Source organism: Orcinus orca, chromosome 6 (assembly GCF_937001465.1).
Source record: "Orcinus orca chromosome 6, mOrcOrc1.1, whole genome shotgun sequence".
NCBI classification, from domain to species: Eukaryota; Metazoa; Chordata; class Mammalia; order Artiodactyla; family Delphinidae; genus Orcinus; species Orcinus orca.
This window is the reverse complement of record NC_064564.1, coordinates 77,831,063-77,837,651: the sequence shown is the minus strand read 5'-3', so window position 1 is coordinate 77,837,651 and position 6,589 is coordinate 77,831,063. Positions and strand designations below refer to the sequence as shown.

The window sequence follows — 6,589 nt, the reverse complement described above, 5'->3', positions numbered from 1 at the left end:
GGCTTGAAAACTTATGCCAATAAGTTACAAAAATGGTCTACAGTGAGTTTTCAGAGTATAAGTCACGTACTAGAAACCAGTGAATCAGACTTGTCGCTAAGAAATAGTCAAGAAACTTTCCCACTTACATCTTCAAGGTGCTCTCTGTTTTGGACTAATCTTCCAAGGTATAGCCAGACCTGTATAATTTCTATCCCTTTTCCTCAAAAACCCTTCATGGCTGGTATAACATATGAATTACTCTGCCTTGAGTGTTGACTATGTCGTGGACTGAGGTCAGCCTTTGTAACAATTTGTAAACAATTCTGTTGGGAACCCATGGCTGTGATGTTTGTCTGCATCTTCATTGCCGAATAGCACGCATGGGTCAGGTGTTCTTTGCTGGATGATTCGTATGCTAGCATACACGCTGTCACCATATTTCTTCTAGGCCTAATACTTGATCTTTTCTAATCAGTGGATACAAGAGAAGATGTATCATGAGTTTTCTATATTTCGTAAAAATTTGGAATAGCTCTGAGATGTAAGAACTAGAGCCAGAGTGATTTAGAGGAGAGCGTTTAGACTTCCTAATCATTACAGAGTCAGATCTTCCATTAGGGCACATCCTTCCAGTATGGTTGCAGGCATTGTTGCTACTGTGTAAGTTCCTGCAAGATTAAAGGCAAAGGTTTTCATTTCTTGATGGGGTTCTAGAAACCTTGGTTTTCCAGGATTTCCTGGATTACCAGGACATTGAGGCGGGGAGCAACTCTAGTTCTTCAAGAGGCCCTTTAAGGTCCTTGTAGCACAGTAGCCCTATGTGGCCCTCCCATGGTGGTGATGGGGTTGCTTGAAATGTTCTTAAATCAGTGCACTTCCTGGAAATTCTACAAGTATCAGTGAGAGTGACTGTTCGATTGTTTAACATGATCTCAATACCCTCAATCTCCTGGACTGCTAGTTATTCAACTTATATACTCTCATTTTTCTAAGTCCCTAACCTATCAGAAGCTGAAAGGCCACTTTAAGCATACTCCATTGCCAGACATCAGGAAAGGAATAGGATTGATAGTCAAAGCAACTAGAACTTAAGTAGAGAAATGGTAGTCACCATTAATAAGAATTGCCTAGCTAGCTCCAACTCAAGTGACTCTGTATAAGTTTTCTATTTCATCAGTCATTGAGGGAGGGGTATTGAAATATCCAGCTATAGTTATAGATTCATCTATTTCTCCTTTCAGTTCTATCATTTTTGCTTTATGTGTTTGGGGCTTTATGTATTAGTTTTTTTGGGGGGCTTTATGTATTAGTTTTTTTTAGTTTAGTTTTTTTTTAATATTTAGTTTATTTTTTTAATATTTAGTTTTTTAAAATATTTATTTATTTATTTGGCTGCACTGGGTCTTAGTTGCAGCACGTGGGATCTTTAGTTGCAGCATGCAGGATCTTTAGTTGCAGCATGTGAACTCTTAGCATGTGGGATCTAGTTCCCTGAACAGGGATCGAACCCGGGCCCCCTGCATTGGGAGCACGGAGTCTTAGCCACTGGACCACGAGGGAAGTCCTCCGTGCATTAGTTTTGAATACAAACATTTGTTGTTTTCTTATATTGTCAAAGTTATTAGGAGGTATAAAAATCAGACACAAATAGGGATCTTGACAAAGAGAATAATAACAATTAGGAACTGATGGCATTTGTTATCAAAATCTAAAGTCTAGGGGCTTCCCTGGTGGCCCAGTGGTTGAGAGTCCGCCTGCCGATGCAGGGGACACGGGTTCGTGCCCCGGTCCGGGAAGATCCCACATGCCGCGGAGCAGCTGGGCCCGTGAGCCATGGCCGCTGAGCCTGCGCATCCGGAGCCTGTGCTCCACAACAGGAGAGGCCACAGCAGTGAGAGGCCCGTGCACCGCAAAAAAAAAAAAAAAAAAAAAAAAAATCTAAAGTCTACTCTCTTTACCACACTGAGGTGTATAGTTTGTGTGTGGTGGGGGAGTTGGGGGGGTGAGCGTGTGCTTGGGTAGCAGAGGGAGCTGCAGGAGCAATTTTCTTCCATTTGAGTAAAAGTGCAGATTAAAAACCTCCAGAGATTCTGCTGTGGAAGGTTTGTGTAACTTCCACTGTTTCCATTGATCTAATATTTTCTAGCATTCCATAGATTGCCTTTTCTTTTTGTTGATTGTTTTCTTTGCTGTGTGGAAGCTCTTTGGTTTGACAGAATCCCACCTGCTTATTTTTGCTTTTGAGGTCATATCTAAAACAAATCATTGCCAAGTCGAATGTCAAGGAATTTTTGTTTTAGGTTTTCCTCTAGGAGTTTGATGGTATCAATTTTTACATTTAAGTCTAATCCACTTGAGCTGTTCCTTGTGTATGATGTAAGATATAGGTCCAATTTTATTCTTTTGTATATGGATATCCAATTTCCCCAGCACTTTTTATTGAAGAGATTATCCTTCCTCCATTTTGTATTCTTCATGCCCTTGTAGAAAACTAATTTACCGTATATGTTTGGAATTATTTCTGAGCTCTCTGTTCTATTCCATTGGTCTATGTGTCTGTTTTTATGCCAGTACTACATTGGCTTGATTCCTATAGCTTTGTAATAAAACTTGAAATCAGGAAGTGTGATGTCTCCAGTTTTTTCTTCTTCTTTTTTTTTTTTTTTCAGTTTTTTCTTCTTGCTCAAGGTTGTTTTGGCTACTTGGGGTTTTCTGTGGTTCCATATGAATTTTATTCAATAGAATTATTTTTTCTATTTCTATGAAAAATACCATTGACATTTTGATAGAGATAGCATTGAATCTATAGATTTCTTTGGGTAGAATGGACATTTTAACAATATTCTTCCAATTCATGAACCCAGGATAACTTTCAATACTTTGTGTCTTCAATTTCTTTTATCAAAGATTATATTTTCAGTGTACAGATCTTTCACCTCCTTGGTTTAATTTACTCCTAAGTAGTTTACTCTTTTTGATGCTAATATAAATGGGATTGTTTTCTTCCTTTCTTTTTTGGATAGTTCATTGTTAGTGTATAGAAATGCAGTTGATTTTTTTTAAGTGTTGATTTTGTATCCTGGACCTTTACTGAATTTGTTGATTAGTTCTAACAGTTACTTGATGGAGGCTTTAGGGTTTTTCATATGTAAGATCATATCATCTGTAAACAGAGATAATTTTACTTCTCCCTTTCTGATGTTGATGGTTTTTATTTCTATTTCTTGCCTGATTGTACTGGCTAGGACTTCCAGCACTATCTTGAATAGAAGTGGCAAGAGTGGGCATCCTTGTCTTGTTTCTGATCTTAGAGGGAAAACTTTCAGCTCTCATTGTTGAATATGATGTTAGCGGTGGGCTTGTCATATATGGCTTGTGTTATATTGAGTTACATTTCTTCTATACCTACTTTATAGAGAGGTTTTTTTTTTATGAACAAATGTTGAATTTTGTCAAATGTTTTTTCTGCATCTATCAAGATGATCATATGATTTTTATCCTTCATTCTTTTAATATGGTATATCATATTTGATGATTTGTGTATGTTGAATAATTTTTGCATCACGGGGAAAAATCCCACTTGATCATGGGGTGGGATTTTTTATTTTTTTATTTTTTATGGGATCTTCCCGGACTGGGGCACGAACCCCCATCCCCTGCATCGGCAGGCGGACTCTCAACCACTGCGCCACCAGGGAAGCCCAGGGGTGGGATTTTTAATGTGTTATTGAACTCAGTTTGCTGGTATTTTGTTGAGGACTTTACATCTATCTTCATAAGGGATATTGGCCTGTAATTTTCTTCTCTTATAGTATCCTTGTCTGACTTTGGTATAAGGGTAATGCTGGCTTCATAAAATGAATTGGGCCTCATAAAATGAATTGTTCCCTCCTCTTCAATTTTTTGGAAGAGTTTGAGAAGGATTGGCGTTCATTCTTCTTTAAATGATCGGTAGAATTCACCAGTGAAGCCATCCTCTCTTGGGCTCTTTTCATATACTTTTATTTTCAATTTAAAAATTTTAATTGTGATTAAAATACACATAACATAAAATTTATTATCTTAATCATTTTTAAGTGTACAGTCAGCAGTATTAAGTACATTCGCATTGTTGGGCATTCAATTCCCAAAATTCTTTTCACCTAGCAAAACTGAAACTATATCCATTTAAACAACTTTTTTTTTTTTTTTTTTTTTTGCGGTACGCAGGCCTCTCACTGTTGTGGCCTCTCCCGTTGCGCAGCACAGGCTCCAGACGCGCAGGCTCGGCGGCCATGGCTCACGTGCCCAGCCGCTCCGTGGCATGTGGGATCCTCCCGGACCGGGACACGAACCCGTGTCCCCTGCATTGGCAGGCGGACTCTCAACCACTGAGCCGCCAGGGAAGCCCTAAACAACTTTTTATTCTCCCCTTCCCTCAGCCCCTGGCAACCATCATTCTACTTTCTCTCTTTATGAATTTTCTGCTTTAGATACCTCGTATAGGTGGACCAATATAGTATTTGTCTTTTTCTGACTGGCTTATTTCACTTACCACAATGTCTTGAAATTTCATCTATGTTGTAGCATTTGTCAGAATTTCCTTCCTTTTCAAGGCTGAATAATATTCTATTGTATGTATGGACCACATTTTGTTTCTGCATTCGTCAATGGATACTTGGGTTGTTTCCACCTTTTAACTATTGTGAATAACGCTGTTACAAACATACAACTATCTGTTCAAGTCTTTGCTTTCTGGATATACACCTTTTCATATACTTTAAACTTTGAACTCTCTAAGAGTTTTTTTTATATAAAAAAGTAAAATAATATAAAAGAAAAACTCTAAAATTAAAATCAACCCCCCAAATTGAAAACACATGAAGCTATCAAATTGGCATCCTAACCACACAGAGAAAAATAGTTATTTCAAGCTTTTCACAGAAGAATGAAAGCCAATCATGAAATGGTAAATGGAAGGATCATCAATTGATTATAAAGCCTTTAAGTGAAAAGATGTAGTGGAACAATATGTTTTAATGGTGCCAAAGTATAACCCCACAAATTTTTTGCTAATTTCAAAGAGAAAGAAATAGCTTTGTAAAAGAGAAATCTCACTGTCACCATCGTAACCAATGATCAAACTTAGATCAGAAAGAATGACATACCTGATGTTGTGTACTCCAAGCATGAATACATCCCCTATGAAGTATTCTTGCCAGAAATGTTGAACCAAAATCTATTTGAGCCCTTAAACTTTTAGTTTACAGGAAATATGAAAGCTAAAGGAACAAGTTAAAATGACTCCAGGAGTAAACAATCAAACATGTACAGAATGTGGAACATTTACAAGAACTTGGTGTCTTCAAAATATTGGTGTTATTTTAAAAAACCAAGAGGGATGGGGCAAGATTATTGTAGAATAAAAAATTCTAAAGTGATACAACAACGAACTGCAATGCCTATATATTATCTTAATACTGGTTTTAAAGATCAGCCAGAGGGCTTCCCTGGTGGCGCAGTGGATGAGAGTCCGCTGCCGATGCAGGGGACGCCGGCTCGTGCCCCGGTCTGGGAGGATCCCACATGCCACGGAGCGGCTGGGCACGTGAGCCATGGCCGCCGAGCCTGCGCGTCCGGAGCCTGTGCTCCGCAACGGGAGAGGCCACAACAGTGAGAGGCCTGCATACAGCAAAAAAAAAAAAAAAGAAAAATCAGCCATAAAAAACAATTTGGAGACAAATGGAGAAATTCAAATTTGGAGTGAGTATAATATGATATTAGGGAAACATTGTTAATTTTCTTAGATGTGTTAATGGTATATGATTATGTAAGAGAATGTTCTTATTTTGAAAGATGTGCACCACAGCATTTAATAGTGAAGGGTCTGCCAAGTGATGACATTCTCCGGAATCGCTGCACCGCTGTGATGAAAGTGTGCTTGAACCCTTTTCCATCTGACGGCTGGGAAAAAAAAAAAAAAAAAAAAATAGTGAAGGGTCATGATAAATAAAAAGATATATTCAAATATGCCAAAATATATTCATATCTATGTAGGTATATGGGTTTTGAATTTGGGTGATGGGTCTATGGCTGTTCATTATACTATTTTTTAATACTTTCATCTTCCCTGCGTGTTTAATGTTTTTCATAATATACGGTTGAAAAAGTAGAAAATCAAGTTTTGAGAGTCAGCACAAAAGACGTGTACGTATGGCCTGCGGAGGCTCCACACGTAAATTCCACATCAGGGAATTGTCTCAGTTGAGCTGTGGAGAAGAGACTTGAGACCTAGAAAGTTAGCGTTTGTCCAGTGATGGATCTTCTTCTCCCCAAAATGAGACAGGATTCAGTGACTAACTTTTAATTCTAGGCCCCCAAGCAAAAGTTTCAGAAAGGGACCTTTTAGCCTTTGCTAATTGTGAATTAATCAGCTCTTCAGTGGTGAGAAGACCCTTTTTTTCTGCACCCCTCCCCACTTCCCATTGTTTATGCCTAGGGCAAGAACAAGACATTTTATGGAATGCAGAGAAGCTCATAGAGAATATGATATGCCTGGTTAGTTGATAGTGACGAATAGAGCACTGGCATGATTATGATGGGTAAAATTGGTAAGGATGATGAATAC

General features: G+C 38.3%; 1 non-coding gene across 1 annotated transcript; it reads left to right on the top strand.

Moving 5' to 3' along the window:
• The first annotated feature begins 5,856 nt into the window (after positions 1-5,856).
• Positions 5,857-5,940, top strand: LOC117198818 (small nucleolar RNA MBII-202). Its single transcript, XR_004480060.2, has one exon. It is a non-coding gene; the product is annotated as a small nucleolar RNA MBII-202 (small nucleolar RNA).
• The last annotated feature ends 649 nt before the right edge of the window (positions 5,941-6,589 follow it).